Source organism: Hemicordylus capensis, chromosome 1 (assembly GCF_027244095.1).
Source record: "Hemicordylus capensis ecotype Gifberg chromosome 1, rHemCap1.1.pri, whole genome shotgun sequence".
Lineage (NCBI taxonomy): Eukaryota > Metazoa > Chordata > Lepidosauria > Squamata > Cordylidae > Hemicordylus > Hemicordylus capensis.
Genome location: NC_069657.1, coordinates 292,342,487 through 292,360,865, shown reverse-complemented (window position 1 = coordinate 292,360,865; position 18,379 = coordinate 292,342,487). Strand labels below are relative to the sequence as shown.

At 43.1% G+C, this 18,379-nt stretch overlaps 1 protein-coding gene across 5 annotated transcripts in view; it reads left to right on the top strand.

Moving 5' to 3' along the window:
* CSMD1 (CUB and Sushi multiple domains 1) overlaps positions 1 to 18,379 on the top strand; it is a 1,678,033-nt gene that overhangs the window by 1,091,822 nt on the left and 567,832 nt on the right. The window contains exon 1 of one of the 5 annotated variants that reach the window (XM_053286228.1): positions 4,771 to 4,841. The exons of the other annotated variants lie outside the window; for them this stretch is intronic. The gene's annotated coding sequence lies outside the window, so the exon portion shown is untranslated. Of the gene's footprint in view, positions 1 to 4,770; positions 4,842 to 18,379 lie in introns of those variants that run through there. 5 annotated transcript variants of the gene reach the window in all.

Sequence of the window (18,379 nt, the reverse complement as noted above, 5' to 3'; positions counted from 1 at the left end):
CTTTAGCTGCCTTTCCCTCCTCCTTAAAACATTATTAATTTGGGACACATTCCTGCAAGCAAATAGTCCTTTAGGGAGCGAAGGGAAAGCAGATTTGTGTAAAATCGTTCCCCTTCCCCTCCCGCTGCAGCTGGCCTTCAGAGGAAAGAAGACACACAATTAGTTCCTGACCTCAGGATACCTTCCATTGCTGGAGCACTGCAGGAAATGCCAGTCAGTCTTATCAATCTCAGGTCCACAGCTACAATGGAGACAATAATCACTAGGGATGTGCGAACTGATTTGGGTACAAAATAATTTGTATCCAAATCTAGCGGATTTGGGTGATTTGTAGATATTTGTAAAATTCATTCATCATCTTTGGTGCAAATTATGTCCTGCTTGTCAGGAATTAACAAAATTTAAAACAATATTTAAAAATTAACATAGATTAAAATACTTGAAAGAATAAAAATAATAGCATAAAAGAGATGCAAAATAAAAACACCTGGAGCTTACCAGCATCTGTACCACTGTTTTGAGGTCATTTGCCTTCAGAAATAGACATAGCTGACATATCAGCCGAAGCTGATAAGAAGTGCTCCTGGCCACCTCCTCAACCTGAAAAACTAGGGAGAGATTTGGGTCCAGGAGTACTCCCAGGCTAAGTGCCTGATCTTTTAGGGGGAGTATAACCCCATCCAGAACAGGCAAATCTAAACCATCTCTCGGGTCCCAACACCCCACCCCCCAGTCAGTACCGTACCTCAATATTATTTGGATTCAACTTCAGTTTGTTATCTCTTATCCAGGCCATTACTGCCTCCATCAGAATACCATGTTAATGGAACACACAAATGCAGTGGAAAAATAGATACTAAGTAAATAGTAAATAGTATAATCAATCCATATATTCATATATTGCTGTCTTCTAATAAGGGCTAGTAAGAACAGCCATGTTATTTACATATATCATGAAGTAACAAATAGTCATATGATATCACTCAATGTACTTACAGACATAAGGCAGAAAAAAAAAATAATGTGCACAAAGGAGGAGCCAAGCTCCTATGTGGACCCAGAGAGCATAGTTTCTAATGTTTCTTTGATGGTATTCTTAATATCTTTGATAATAAACCTCATGGGTCACTGAAGAGACGAAGAATTATAGGTGCACACATTCCAAATCCAGAAAGCAGAGCAGCTAAGATGGATAAATTCCAAGTTCAAAACCTTGAGCAGCTGACTGAGGTGGATGTATTCAGATTTCCACAATTCCAGAATGCATGAGAGTAGTCCTTGGTGCTTGCACTCTAGTCATATACCTTGCCGCTTCAGTTGCTGTAGTTAATCTGAACACCAAATAACATCCAATGTTTTTTAAAAGGCTGTTTGCCACCTTCACAGAAATGACGTTTCAAATGTAACATATGAAGCTGTGAAACCCATGAAGCATGCGAAATAGTATAGCCCAATTCAGATGTCACCACTGCCAACAACTTACTCAGTGGTCTTAGGCCTCATTCATCCCTATCTTCAATAATAGCATTTACTTACCTTGCAGGCTTGTCATTAGGACTGCAACATGATCATACATGCTATTATAAGCACTTTGAATACATTAAATCACTAGCCCATCCTCCTCCTGCAAGTGCTCTGTTTGTCTAGATGTAAACCATTATTATTATGTGGGAAAGGAAAAGAGTGAAGCTATTCATACGGGTGTGAAAAATGGGGCCCTGGTCAATACTGTAAAGAGGGCCATTTGGGCTAAATAAGCTCAGCTTGGTTTTGCACGAATGTGTGTACCACCGGGATCAGGCTCAATCCCGGCGGCAATGTGGCAGCAAACCCACCTAAGGAACCTCCCTCTAAAATGAGGTTAGGAGAGCAACCGCAAGACTATCCTTTTGGATAGTCTGCCAGTTGTGGCTGCTTGCAGCCAAAGCTAGCCAGCTGTGGGGCTCCTGGTTGGCTCTGGAGAGAGGAAAGGGAATCCCCATAAAGCACCGCACACTCACACAGTGCATTACAGGAGCTCTGGGAGGGCTGGGCAAAGTGTCCGGCACCCTGATCCTCAGAGCAACTGCCAGCAGCTGGTAATCGTCTGGGTGGGCGATCCACCCACACAGAGGAAAGGACCTGCTTGTCTGCAGGGAGGTAAGCTTTTTGAGGCTTCCTCCCCACTAACCCTCTTGCCCTTTCTCACTGGTCATGACAAAGGACTCAGTATATTATAGGGATGCTGTTCTTTATCAGTGTCTTCATAGGAAGTTCTCTTCCTGATTGTTCTCACAACTGAAGAGTTCCAGTATAATCCCTCTTACAGCGACCACTTTCAGTTGTTTTCTACAGAAACCGTTCATGGACTCAGATTCAAAAACTTTGTTACAGTGAATATTTGAAATTTCAGGAGTGTCAACATCCACATTTGAACACAGGCAATCATAGACAAGTTTTGTAACCCGAGCACTCAGAGAGATACAGCAGTGAATGTTGACAGTCATCTAAATGAGATTGTTGTTGTTCACTCATGTATATCTGACAAGAAGGACATATTCCATCTGCTGCCAACATGTAAATGGTGACTATCTCAGAAAAACTTTTTGTGTGTCAAACATTTACAGTAACATATGCATTGGCTAAAATCCTGTGCACAGTTAGGTTGTTTAAATCCTATTAGTCAAAGGATGAAGCAAAGAAATGCTTGCCAGACTGCAGCCACAACTGCAGTTTTTAATAAATGGCCTGAATTTGAAATCTTCCCTTCCATGCAGTATCCTTTTGTCTGGCTGGCTTTTTTTTTTTTTTTTTTTTGGTAGAAGCTATTTGTTGAATGGAACATAATCAGTTTTATGGGAGAACAAGCATATCATAACAAATTATAAAGCTAATGGTCTTAAAGAAGGAATCTGATCAAAAAGGGCTGTGCAGGATTAATTCAGTTTCAGACGTTTGAAAGATTGATTAAAAGAGATTAAAGCCCCATTGTGGCTGTGCTGTTGTAGGCTATCTTTACAAGTGAAAGATTTAATCTTATGAATTTAGCTTTTACTCAGTATTGCTTCCCACCACATTGCAGAGGCCCTCAAGCTAATTGAAAGTGAAATGATGCCTATTGTTGGTATCTCATGAGACTCAAGTTTCCGCTTTCGTTTTACATTGGCCACTCAAGATAAAGCTACTTCATTTGAGGTCATTTCAGTTTTATACCAAAACATATGATTGTCATCAAGGTTAACATTCAGCTGGTCATAATGGTTTCCTGCTTTATTGGCTGGCTCTACTTGTCTCTTGCACATTTATAGTCAGGGAAAGGAAAAAAGGAAAAATCTGGTGAATAAATAGATTCATAACGTTCACAAGATTGAGGCTAGTGCAATCTAGCTGAAGAAACTGTATTGGACACAGCAGAGTCATGCTGAAGTAGCACCTGGGAAAAGAAGAAAGATGGGCCCTTATGATCCCTATCTATCTATCTATCTATCTATCTAGACTTATATGCCACCATTCTTCATAAATTAATTCATTTATAAGAAGGCTCTTTGCCTTCTCTCTCCTACTTCTACAGTCTCCTACTTCTACTGTAGAAGAAATGTATGGATATGCTGAAATGCAAAATATTCTCTATTGCTCCTATGCAGGTAATATCACACACTTCCCATGCATACAGACACTTTCTCACAAACACACTTGTGTGCGCACATTCTCCTGGCTCAAAACCCTTTTTATATCTACTACAATCACCTCACATACAATATGAGCATATTTCTTATTCAGCTTTTTATGTGCGCTCTCTCTCTCTCTCTCTCTCTCTCTCTCTCTCTCTCTCTCTCTCTCTCATACACACACAGACACACGCATACATAGACACACGCACACGCGCGTGCACACACACACACAGACACAGCAATCAAAGTTTTCCATTCTCAGATAACTCCTAGATTTTGCACCAGCATTTAGGGATAATCTGAGCATAGTTGCTAAGGATTTTTTTTTTGGGGGGGGGGACAGAGAGAAGTAGTTTTATGGATTTACTCTGAGGTTGTTCTCACAAGCAGCCAAGACCGGGCTAGGGCAGCTAATCCTGATCTTGGCTGCCAGTAAGAATTGGCGGGAGCTGTATGGCTCCCAGTGGTGCCGTGGTGGCAAACCCACCTATGGACCCTACTGGTTAGCTGAGGTCTAGGGCACATGTGTTCCCTTAACTCAGACTAACTGCTCATGTGTGAGAACTGGCTGCTCCCAGCCGGCACTGGCACAGTAGCAAGCTCCCGGCAATACCAGCTTGGTGCATTGTGGGATTTCCAGGAATTGGAACAACACATCTGGAAACACACACACACCCCCGCCACGCTGCCCAGGGCAGCAGCGGGCCATTTGGTTGAGCAATCTGCACACCATGACCCACCCGGACCCGGCAGCCGGATTGTCTGAGGGGAAGGTGCCGCCACCTGCCCCGCCACCTTCCCTCAAGACCTCTCACGTAATCGTGAACAAGGGCTCCCCATTTGTTTTAACAAGGGCAGGATTCCAAAAAAGGTCCCTAAACTCTTTTAATTGAAGCTCTTTTCAACTCTATGTGTCTCGGCTTTGGGAGGGAAGAGGAGGGAATTCCAGGCAGTATTCCTCCTTCCTCTTCTTCTCTTGACTAATGACTAGCTGACTGATACCTGGTAATATTTCATTTGCTGTTGAGCCTGCCTGTCAGGCAGCTGAGCGAAGGCTTGCCTGAAGCTGAGCACTAGGAAGCCAGGCAGGAGGAGGAAGGTGACTCCTGCTTGACAGTTCTCCCCCTCATCTCTCATCTCTCTTGAAGCTGAGAAGTGTCCTCCCTCCAACTGGAAACTAGCAGCTTGCCAGTGAGTCAGGAAGTGAGGAGGAGAGAGCAAAGAGTGGATTGTTTCCTATCCAGTGGGGCCCCCAGGGACACTTCGCCCCCTTGTTCAGTTATAGCTGTGCCCCTGGTTCAACAATATTCTTTCAGCTGGAGTATTCAGACTGGGCTGCAGCCATGGGGCAGAAGTGAACATATTCTCAAGTGTTGATGAGCTGTCTCATAACAAGGGATTATAGTCTTCCTGAGGTGGCCTGAATGTAAATGGTACACTGGTTCCCAAAAGATTCTGTTATCAATCTAGTATGCAGTGTTACTAGGCTTAGTGGATTGGTAAGCCAATTTCGCTACTGTCTCTGCTTCCATCAGTATCCTGCTGAAAGGTTTCATTGGAGTTTTCAGCTGCGTTTTCTTTGCTATAATTATAACCACCTTTTCAAAAAGTTCCTTCCAGACAAGTTAAAAGCTAAACCCAAGGAGTTACATCAATTAGTACAAGCTACTTTGTACTGCATACCAGTGATCCCTACCACAAGATGTTTAATTTTTAATTTTGATGCATTGTGGCCACCTAACAGCGAGGGGGGTCAGAGAGACATAAAATGTTTTGATCATTATGCACCAGAAGTTATCCTTCTCCTCTGTTTGGTTACTTTGAATAATTCAGGCTTTAACAAATAGATAATCCTCAAGTCAAACATTGAATATAATTGAAGTTGTAGGGGTAAATCTTTAGCAATGAAAAGCTGTGTTTGAAAGAAAAGAAAAATATATTCCATGATAAAGTACATGTTTGGGTAAAAAGAATCCTCCTAAAACCATTTCTGTTTTGTATACAAGTAGTTATCTGTTTGCATAGAAGTTTATATATAAATTTAAATACAATTCTTTTGTAAACACCCAGCCCAAGCCAGAGTTCTGTGTATAACCTGTGTATGTGGGCATGTCCCCATTCATTTCCATGGAAGGAACCTAACTATAAATATAAAGTAATGTGTAAGTGTCATATGATCATCATAGCATCCTCTCCTGTCTCATGATTAGGAGAGCTGGTCTTGTGGTAGCAAGCATGACTTGTTCCCTTAGCTAAGCAGGGTCCACCTGATTGCATATGAATGGGAGACTTGATGTGTGAGTACTGTAAAGAAGAAGTACTGTAAAGTACTGTAAAGAAGTACTGTAAAGAAGAAGTACTGGGAAGAGCATCTAGGTTCCATGTTCCCTCCCTGGCGTCTCCCAGATAGGGCTGAGAGAGATTCCTGCCTGTAACCTCAGAGGAGCTACTGCCAGTCTGTGTAGACAATATTGAGCTAGATGGACCAATGGTCTGACTCAGTATATGGCAGCTTCTTATGTTCTTATGTTCCTAGGACATTTCTTTCAGGAAATACACATTATGAACATATTTCCTGTAATTTCTCCGGGCAAGCAAACTCAAATGTGGTGTAATTAGTTACACACACATACACCCCTGCACAACCCACATGCAGCCATACATGCACACACCTTCTCCAAATATTTATTAAGATTTAAAAGACACACACTTTCTAAAGTACAATCGAGTTTGCAGTTTGTGAAAATCGTCCTAGTAAATTCATTGTCATAACTTTTCCATGCTGTTATTGCCCTAAACATTGACCAAGACTATATCTAAATGGGTCAGAAGTCTAGCACTATTGAAGATATTAGCTGACATCCTGACTAATGCAGCATGTGTGCTTCTGATAGTGTGCATGCAGTGGTAGCACCTGAGCTAGTCCCATGCTTCCAAAGTCCTAGATCCCCAGCAACACATTTCCATTGTAACAGGATCTGTAACACTTCCAGAGTACAGGAAGAGCATCAAAAATAGTTGCATTCTTGTACAAGAGTGTCTGTGCTTCCAAAGTGGTGGATTAGCATTACTTACACATTCAAGTAAAGGTTCCAAACTTCAGAATTTTCTAATTAAATATCACCTACTATGAACAAGGCTGGGCAACATAATTACCATCTTCATATTTTGTGACAGGGAGTGATTTAATTTTGGAAACAGATGTCCCGTAGCTGTGGTGCGCCTGCTGAGTCTTAATATGCATTGTTTAACTTTGGATCAGGAACTTTCAACACAAATAACCAACAAATGATTATTTAGCAGTCTTGGATGGATATTGGCTCCATTGTGAAGGAAATATGAACAATGTATTGTAAACTGTAGCTTGCATAAAAATGGGATACCTCATTTTAGACAAATCTTCAGAACCCAGTTTACTGAACTGCTATTGAAAAATAATATATAACATATATTTTGTTTTGAATGGTAATACTTCTGTTCAAATTGTTACAAATATTAGGGCAGGGAAAACAAAATGTAGCTATATATATATATCATATATTCTAACATTATATAACATGAAAACCAGTTAAGCCAATAGGCTTCCAAAGCAGCTTGTAGATAAAAATAGACACAGTAGAATAAAACAAAAAATAGTAAAACCAAAACCATCAAGAAACCTAAGAAATAAAAGACAACTACCATTGGGAGCAATCTATTAATATTGGAAGTCTACTGAAACAAGGCAGTCTGAGGTAATTCTCACAACCATCCAAAGCAGGGTAGGAACAGGAAAATCAGGGTAGAGAGCTACTGTGGACCCACTCCTACTCTGTGACTTCAGATCACAGCTACCCACAGTTTTACCTCAGTCTTAACCAAGATTTATGTATGTATTTATTTATGTATTTAGTGCATTTTTATACCACCCTAACCCAAGGTCTCAGGGTGGTTCACAACAAATAAAAACAAAACATTAAAATCAATTAAATATTAAAAACAGCTTATAACAAATCAATAAATAATCCAAAATTTAAAAATTTACGAAGTTAGAAAGCTAAAAGGCTTGGTCTTTATACACTTTTTAAAAGCTGCTAGAGATGGGGAGACTCTTATTCCCATGGGAAGCGCGTTCCACAGTCTCGGGGTGACAACAGAGCGGGCCCGTCTCTGGGTGGCCACCAGGCGACATGAAGGTAGCCACAGACGAGCCTCCCCTGATGAACGTAGTGGACAATGGGGATCATGCAGAAGAGGACGCTCTCTTAAGTACCGTGGGCCTGAGCTGTTTAGGGCTTTATAGGTTATAACCAGCACTTTGTATTTTGTCCGGAAACTTATTGGTAGCCAGTGCAACTCCTGTAATATAGGAGTAATATGGTCTCTTCGAGATGACCCGGAGACCAACGTGGCTGCCGCATTTTGTACTAATTGCAATTTCTGGACTTTGTACAAAGGCAGCCCCACATAGAGCACATTGCAGTAATCAAGTCTGGAGGTTACCAACAAGTGTACTACTGTTTTGAGATCATGAACCTCAAGAAACGGACGCAGCTGGCGTATCAACCGAAGCTGATAGAAAGCACTTCTGGCCACTGCCTCAACCTGGGGAACCAGGGAAAGGTGTGGATCCAGAAGCACTCCCAAACTGCGCACCTGTTACTTCTGAGGAAGTGTGACCCCATCTAGAACAGGTAGATTAATATCATTTCCCAAGTGATGACCCCACACAATAAGTACCTCCGTTTTGTCTGGATTCAGTCTCAGTTTCTTATCCCTCATCCAGCCCATTACTGCTTCCAAGCAGGCATTTAGGGAGGATATGCCTTCTCCTGATGATGTTGACATGGAGAAATATCATAAATCTGTTAGCTCAACTAACCCAACAGGATTTAAAAATCCCTTCAGCACTCTCCCTGTGAGATAACAGAAAGCAGCAGCAAAACTGCAAGAAGGAAAAGAAAAGAAAAGGCTCACACAGAAAATAGTAAACTAATTAAGTCCCCTAAACTGAACTAGGTACCCCCCTCTAACAAGAACTGAGTAATAAGTGAAAAGAAAACACAAAGCAAGGAATGAAACGAGCGAAAGACACCAGAACAAGGAATTAATGGAACAAAGCAGGAAAGCATAAACAAGGCAAACTGGAACTCGGAAAAGTCTGGAATTTAAATAGCATGCTATCTGCCGCCAGCAAAAGTTGCAAACAGCATCTGAGCAAATGAGAGACTGCTAAATATATATGGCTCAAGAGAACCAGCAGCCAATCAGGCTTCCCTGAGTCAGCACGTCAGCTTCCTCTCTAGTGATCTCCTGCGCCTGTGTAACTGCCACTGAGCTTGCCTCTTGAGACGCCTTCTCAAGACAGGTGAAATCCAAGGCTCTTTCCCATAGTAAATCATGTCTGGCAACTGTTGCGAATCCTCAACTCCAGAGTCTGGTCTCCCTGACAAATCCTGTTGCTGTGCCTCTGAGCCCTCACTAGCAGGTGAATCCTCCTGCTCTGACTCTTCTGAGTCAGAAGTCTGAGCCATGACAAGAAATAGATTTGGATGTCATCAGCATACTGATAACACCCAGCACCATATCTCCTGATGATCTCTCCCAATGGTTTCATGTAGATGTTAAAAAGCATTGGAGACAATATGGAGCCCTGAGGGACCCCATATAAAAGCTCAGATTTTGAAGAGCAACAGTCTTTAAGCGACACCATCTGGGATCTGCCAGAAAGGTAGGAGCAGAACCACAGCAAAGTAGTGCCTCCCACCCCCAACTCCCTCAGATGTTCCAGAAGGATACTATGGTCAATAGTATTGAAAGCTGCTGAGAGATCCAAAAGGACCAACAGAGTCACGCTTCCTCTGTTGAATCCCAATTGGAGATCATCCATTAGGCCAACCAAGGCAGTCTCCACCCCTTAGCCCGTCCAAAAAACAGTTTGAAATGGGCCTAGATAGTCAGTTTCCTCCAAGATCGCCTGGAGCTCGGAGGCCACCCCCCTCTCAGTCACCTTGCCCAATCACGGGAGGTTGGAGACAGGCCTGTAGCTACTAAACTCTGAGGGGTCCAAGGCAGGCTTCTTAAGAATAGGTCTAATAAATGCCTCCTTTAAACAAGGAGGCATCCTGCCATCTCTCAGAGAGGTATTTATAATTACCACCAGGCTCTCCACAACAACCCCCTTGCCAGATAGTATAAGCCACGTTGGGCAAGGATCAAGCAGACAGATGGTAGGATGCACCGTTCCGATCAGCTTGTCCACATCCTCAGGAGTCACAAACTGAAATTGATCCAGCTTAACCACACAAGCATAGTTGCTGGATACCTCTGCATCTGACACTGCGATAACTGTGGAGTCTAAATCTAGACCTAGATCGACCCGAATACTAGAGACTTTGTCCACAAAAAACTCATTAAAAGCGTCATAGCAAGCAACTGATGGTTCCAAATTCAAATTCAGGGGGAGCAAGGGGCCCTACTAGACCCCTCACAACCCTGAATAGCTCCGCTGGACGAGAGCCTGCGGAAGCAATACGGGCAGAAAAGAAACACTTCTTTGCTGCATGTATAGCCAGAGCATAGATCTTTAAATGTGCTCTGTGTCGCAATCTGTCGGATTTGAGTCGAGTCTTCCTCCACTTGTGCTCCAGTCGTCTACCTTGCCGCTTCAGCTCCCGCAGATCTTCCGTATACCAAGGAGCCATTTTTGAAGCGGGTCGGAGAGGACGCTTAGGAGCAATCATGTCTATTGTCCTGGTGAGCTGATTATTCCAATTCTCCACCAGGGCATCAACCAGATCACCGGCAGGGCCAACATTAAATCCTTCCAAGGCTTCTTGGAATCCTATTGGATCCAATAACCTATTGGATCCAATAACCTTTTTTGACAGACCATTCTAATAGGTCCCTCACCCCTGCGGAGGTGGGACGCAACTGTGAGTCTGACCTTAACCAGGTGGTGGTCCATCCATGGCAATGGGGAAATCACAGGAGTCCCCACCCACCGAACACCACCCTGACCAGAATGAAAGATCAGATCAAGAGTATGACCAGCAACATGTGTTGGTCGAGAGACCACATGGGATAGGCCCATAGTTATCATGGCCGCTATGAACTCCTGAGCTGCACCAGAGAACCCGGTCCCGAAGTGGATATTGAAGCCCCCAGCACCATAAGCCTGGGGGACTCCAACGCCAAACCCGAGACCAAGTTTGCGAGCTCATTTAGGGACTCTGTTGGACAGTGGGGTGATCGGTACACCAATAGAAGTCCCAATCTATCCCTGATCCCCAAATGTACGTACACACATTCAATATGATCAGACACTCTGATAGGGATCCTGGTAAGGGAAATATTATCCTTAAAGACCATAGCTACCCCACCTCCCCGCCCACACTTCCTTACCTGCTCCTCTACAGAGTATCCTGGAGGGAGAAGCCAGGCCAAACTGGGCCCCCAGCCTCTCCCAACCAAGACTCTGTGATACACACCAGGTCATCCCCTTCATCCCTTATCAATCATGGATTATTTCAGATTTGTTTTGGACTGACCTGGCGTTACAAAAGAGCAAAGCAAGGTTCTGTGGGTTGTTGGCACTGCTCCTCAAGGTCAAAGAGCTGGCAGGGCAGCCGGAAGGGGAAACAGCTATTAAGTTTCTGATTTCCCTTCCCCTGCAATGGCCTGCTGACCTGCTAATGTAACTTCTTCTATTCCCCACCACCACTGATAGGAGCAGGGAAGCCCCGTCCTACCTCATGGCCCCTGTCATGTGTATGATCAGGGTTGTTCATAGCAGAGCCTGGCTCGTTCTCCACCATTAAGTGCTGCCTATAGAGCAGCCAGGAAGCCAGGGGCTGGTTGCGCAATGACCTCTCAGTTGCTCCTGCAATGCATTGTGGGATACTGAAGGACATCCTCCTCCGGATCCCTGCTGAAGACATCTTCTCTATGCTGCAAGTGAACCCTCACTCATGTTGGGGAAGGCAGGTTGTGTTCTGCCTTCTCCCCAGCCCTGAGGGTGTGTTCTGCCTTCTCCCCAGCCCCGAGTCATGAGAATCAGCTTTTTATCATTTTCCTAAAAGTTAAGGGAGTCAGACAGACTTTTCAGCAAGGGCGTTCCAGAGCCTAGATGTCACTTTGGCTCTGTTTAGTGTTCTGTACCAACCTAACCTCCAACTGAAGTGGAATGCAGAGGAGGCACTCACCTAATGTTCTCAATGAGTGGGAGTAAGTGGTTCTTTAGATATTCTTAAGCAAGTACTTTAAAGACCATAACCAGTAGTATTAACTGGGCTCTAAAACCATCTATTCAGTGCAAGTAAAAGCATATCAGAGTAATATATTCCAAATAACAGAATCTTGACTACAGCTGAGCAGCATATTCTGTACCACTTGAAAGCTATCACACCCAGTAATCCAAACAAGCAGCCAGTTCTGAAGAGGGTGAAAATGAAATTATTACTACTATTATTATTATTACATTTATATCCCGCTTTTCCTCCAAGGAGCCCAGAGCGGTGTACTACATACTTGAGTTTCTCCTCACAACAACCCTGTGAAGTAGGCTAGGCTGAGAGAGAAGTGACTGGCCCAGAGTCACCCAGCTAGTATCATGGCTGAATGGGGATTTGAACTCGGGTCTCCCCAGTCCTAGTCCATCACTCTAACCCACTACACCACACCGGCTTTCCATGACAAATGACAAAATACTGTCAGTTCATTCTAAAAGCATCTCTAATACAGTATAGTTTCAGCCCTGCTTCTATTCAACATTTACATGAACTTTTATTGGGCCACCTAAACAACTTGGACTTTTATCCCCCAAGCTGACAGAGAAACCCATCTCAATCCTGTTTTATGCAGACAATGCAGCAATTCTCTCCAGGACCCCCACAGAACTCAGAAGAGCATTTGGGACCCTTTCAATACTGTAAAGAGGGCCATTTGGAAATAAACTACCATGTAACCAAGATCATGGCCTTTGTCAGCAGTGGTGCACCTAGGTAATTTTGGTGCCAGGACCAAAATTCATCATGAGGACCCCCTGCAGCAAGGTCCCCCTGCATTTGGGGGCCTCCTGCCACCACCCCACCACTGCCCCACCGCGCTGAAACACCAAAATTTACCTTAATTTTAGCCGCCAATGTGCTTGGCTGAGGTGGGAGTGGGGGTGAGCCGAGCAGGCCTCCCTCTGCCCCATGGTGGCAGTGGGAGGAGTGGCCACTGGGCCTGCACATCTAGCCCAGCATCCCTTGAAAACTGTGAGGTGCTACAGTGCCTGCACAGAATACAGGCGTGCTAGAGTGCCTTGCAGTTTTCAAGGGCCACTAGGTCAGATGGGCAGGCCCAGCAGCCGCTCTGCCTACTGCCGCCACCGCCATGGGGTGTGGGAAGGCCTGCTCAGATCACCCCTGCCACCCACCCCCAGCTGTGTACGTGGCTACAATTAAGATAAATTTTGGCTGTTCAGCAGAGCAGTGGCAGGACAGGTGCAGGGTGGGGGCAGCCAGAGGCCCCCCCCCGTAGGCCCCCCCTGGACCCTTGGAGGGGCCCCTGGACCTTGGAGGCCACAGACTGGAGCCCCAATGTCCAGGGGGCAAGGACACCTCTGTTTGCCTGGAGACCAATGATAAACTCACTGGTCTCCAATGATAGTAAATGGAAACACAATCAAGGAGGTCTCATGCTTCAAATACTTGGGGGTGGTCTTCCATGCATCCAGCACCAGGAAGGCCCACAGCAGCTATATTGCCCAAAACACCCAGAGGAGTGCTGCTTCCATCTTAAAATTCTTCCAGTCAAAAGGACTGGAAGGCCATACCTACAGCCCTTAAACTATTAGAAGCTAAGCCGCTGGCCCAGATTCTCTATGGAGTTTAGCTGGGCCCTTTTCCCAACATGTCCCCTCTGGAGCTCATCCAGTCTAAATTCCTCAGAGCTGTGTTTTAGGTAACTTTCTGGGTTTCCAGTGCTGGTTTATGACTGGAGGCAGGCCTAGTGAAAGTGGAGGCCAGAGTATGGCTATCCATACTCAATTTCTGGCTAAGACTATCCTTCTTCCTAATGGCTGTAGCCCCCTTAACAATGGAGGATGGATACCAATCCACCTGGAAGCAAACCCTGTTGGCTAAGCTAATATCAATCGGGCTCTTGCCCTCACCTCAGTACTTTCTCTAGGTTATGAGCAGGCCAGGACACTTCTCAAAACAGTCCATAATGGATATAGAGTGCCAAATTGGCCTAGGTAGGGCACCAAACCTTTCTTTTTCTGAACGCCTAAGGTATATAGTGGCACCGTCTGCATATCTAATATGGGTAGAGGCTCCTAACCACAGAGTAGCCTTCACCCTGGCTCCCTGCAGTGCCCTCCCTTTGACTGTGTTACAAGGAAGATACAAGAAGATCCCCTTTCCCAGAACCTCTGTGCCCCTGCAGTGTTGGGCAAGTTGAAACATTGAACCCGTCCTCTTAGACTGCCCCTTTTATAGAGATATCTCAAATACCCTCATTTTCTTGCAACTTACAAGGTTGCCAGGCCACACAAACCAGTTCTACATCTCCCTACTGCTCTCTGACTACAACCCTGTTACAGCACACAATGTTGCCAAGTTCTGCACGGCAGTGTGCAAAATTCCCCAGGATCTGACTGCTAGCAAGTACTGATTAGGCCTGACATAGTTCAAACCTACACTGCTGCATCTTCTACCTAGTTATACACTTTTCATTTTATCATATTTTAATACAATTTTAATTCGAACCTTAACATCTCATAGATTTTATCTCTATGCTCGTAGTTTTTAAACTTCTTAGCCATTTTGCATTTATTTTATCATATTTTAATTAATGTTATAACAAGCTATAGTTCTTCGTTAGAACTCCACAGTTACAGTTTTCCTCAGGCACCAACTGTTTTTAACGCCACTGTTTTAATGTTTATCTTATGCTGGTCAAAGACCGAAATAAAGATTGATTGATTGATTGATTGATTGAGTATAGTTTCAAAGAAACACATTTCAATCAAAGCATTTTTCCATAAGATGACAACTGGAGTAATTTTTTCCTTGTGTATTGAGATATTTTACAAAGACATGCATCTTGCCCTTCGGGACTAATTTCCAGAGACCAAAGGACTTTTTAAAGAAATGTTTTTTGTTTTTTTGTTTTGTTTTTTGTTTTGCTGCTGCATTTAAAAATAAAACCATATTGGGGAATTGTTTCCCCAACAGTGCAGTGAAACAATTTTAATTGCAAGTTCACAGAGTGTGGTGAATATTGACAGTATGATGCTGTGGTTTCGTATGTTGTTTTCAAGTTTTTAAAAAAACATAAATACGTTGATTGAGAATATTTTAGAGTACATTGAATGCCGTTTTTGTATGCAGTACAAAAGATCAAGATTCACTACTTTTTGCTTATGTGTGGTGTTGCCTGCTGCTAAAAGCAATGATTACCTCAAAGACACTAGCTGAAGGAGAAAGATACAGAAGGTAACTTAAGATTGTCTTTGGGAAAGAACGAAAACCTATTATTTCCTATTTCGGTAAGATTCTTTTTACTCTCTGCAGCTGGCAATCAAAGAAGTAGCAAAAATCTTGTATGATGGAGGAGGTGGGGAATCACTGGACTCCCTTAGCAACTGCCCCTTCACAATTGAAAATAGACTCCTACTTTGTTATTCTGAGAGCAAGAAGCCAACAGCAGGGCCTGGGGGCAGAATGCTCATCTGAGGTCCCTCCCCTGCCACTTTCTTCTCACTGACTAACAAAGAGCACATCATGCAACCCATGGAAGAGGAATGCAGGCTTCTTCTAGTCCAGCTGAGGGCCCATTATTCCAAATGGTGCTGGGGGCACAGCAGTGATTATGTACACCTTACTGTGCACACAACAGCCTAGCTACAAAGATGGGCTCTTGGCAATGTATGGCACTTTAAAAACACAAACAAACAGAAGTTCCTGATATGGTATGAGGGTCTTAGGGCTTTTCAAAAAGTATAAAATCCCACTGAAAATGCGGAAATCCAATAACGTGTCTCTTATTCCTGTCCACTGTAGCAATTTTGCTCTCTGCCATGTTCACGATGTCTCAAAATTGAGGCTGAGACAGGTGGCACTGTTATACAACAGTAGAACTATTCTTTAATAGAGCTATTCTTTCTACTGTTGTAGAAATAGTTGTATTTCTACTGTTATAGATACAGTATGTTGTGAATGACATATGTATCTAGTAGTGTGCATGCTAACACAAGATAGAAGCAGGCAGAGAGGTGCAATGGTTAGAGCTGGGAAGCAGTGCCTGTCTAGCCGCCTCTTTTCTTTTCTCTTGAAATGGCTTTGGGAGAAATGTGATTGAGGGTACACAGAAGCAAAGAGATAAGGTATTTCATCCACAGGATACCTATAATCAGGAATGCCACTCTGTAGTATGCCTTATAGAAATTGCTTACAAATCTGGTGGGGTAATATTATGAATGTGACTGGAAACTATTTGTAGGTTTCAATTAGGATTTATCTTACAATCTATCTAAAAACCAATGCAGTAACAAGAAGCTGTATAAACACCCCTCCTGTGTTTCTTTGAAAGATTATATTTGCACATATGCTTGAGATGGCCTTCAGCAGCCACATTGCATCTGATGTCAAGACAAAAAAAGTTCTCTCATGTTTTTCTTCAATGACTTATCTAATTTATCGTTATCTTTCTGGGACAGATTCAGTCTTTTGGCAATATTATAATTATTTGAGAAATTTTTCATAAAGGCACCTGTACAGATGCACACACCCAAGTGACAGTTACTTTTCTTGTGATGACATGAGTTATGGTGAGGGTTATTTATTTCACCATATGGTATTCTGCAACATAATGCAGAGGAAAATAGTCACCTCTAGGCACTACAAGAGCCTTCAAAAGAGATGATCCATTCACTTAGGAAATATGATAAACAGATATCATTAAAAAAATTAATCGAGTCTCTCAGATTGCTATAAATAAATAAGACAGAGTATAGGGGTGAGGGGACATTGCTGAAGGCTTGTGATTTCTCTCCCTCTCTGTCTCTGTCATAGACTGAACAATATAAAAAGGCAATAATGCTTTTATGTCTCCAATGAAATTCAGTAATGAGAACATTAATACCAGTTGAGGCACTTCAAACACGTTGACAGAAACTGCCGGCATGACTTGGGAAAAAACAGTTGTCTGATTTCCATGGCTTTCTAATGGAACATGCTTCATTCATTTCAGTAAAGCTTTACTAGAGTGCAGTGTTTTGATCAGCCGCAGAAAGTAACTGGCAAAAAGGTCTGCAGGGTTGTTAACCAACAAAAATGAAGAAATTGATGTCTAAATTAAATACCCCCCCATTTTAAAATAGAAAATATCTTTTTTCTAATATGTCTACTAAAATTATATGTTCCGGATTTTAATAGGAGAATGTTAACTAACTTCCAAGTGTTAATTATGATTATTGGCCTAAGGACCAAATGTGATGTGTCACATGAAACACCAACTTCTACCCCTCACTCCTAATCTTAGTTACAAATGTTGGGTTCTGTACTGGAAGTAGGAATGAACATGCTGAGATAGGTGGGTCTATATGACACACCCAATCTCAGCATATCCTTCTTGACACAAGAAGTAGGGACATGCACCTTTCCATTAGAAAAAGGCCACAATAATGTGACATCCTCAGTCCCTTTGGTTGTCAGGTCAGTGTTTCTATAAAGCCTCCTCCCATCAGTTAAAATGTAGCAAAAGTAATTCTGCCTGGGAAGGAGGAGTTATGTCTGGGAATAGCTGGTACCTGTCTTGTAGGGAAATGCCCAAACCATGGTTCGAAGCACAGTTCAAGCACTTTTAGGGAAATTAGAAAGGGAACTTTAAGAAAAAGGCGAGCAGGTGCTTACCTGGTCTCCACTGTCCCATTTACCTTCCTTCTGGAATGGCACACATCCTAATAACTCCCCACATGGTGTCAGCACATGGCATCTACACATGGGCAGGCTACCATTTGCATGGTCAGCATGGTGCTTCCTGCTACACAAATAGTGCCCAAGCAGATGCCATATGTGTTCTGAAGCCACATGGGGGTTACTGGGAGGCACGCCACCCCAGAAGGAAGCTGAATGTGGCAACAGAGAGTATTCATGTGCACGGAACCGGCTGGTCTGGTTTGGTTCGAGTCCAAACTGGACCCGAACTGGACCAGTCCAGTCCAGTCTGGCACCCCGTAATGGAGAGCAGATAAGGACCTGTTCTCCTTTTTCTTATAGTTTCTTTTCTAATTTCCCTAAAAATGCTCAAACCGCTCTTCAAACCACACTTTGGGCAAATCCCTACTGTCTTGCATGGAGGCTCTTTTAAATTATGGATTTTGAGCTCTGGGGCTGACTGTGGTTGTTAGGTCATATCAATATGAATATAAGATAACAATGAAAATGAAGCACAATGCACTCCATGTAGTCCAAGGTAAGTACAGTACATTGAGTCCTACTTATTTCAGTGAGAATAATCGGTAGGATAACCAGACATGTATTCCAATACGATAAATGGGCATAAAGTGCTTAACATTGGTATAATGTTAACATTAGTTATTAACATTGGTTATTTACTGGTATGATAGATACAGAGATATCAATCTATTCACATATATCAAAATGAATGTTTTGCAAGTTAATCATTTGGGAAAAGTAGTTTACTTATCCTCCACAACACACCTTTAAATTTTGATTGAAGGAAACATTCATTTGCAG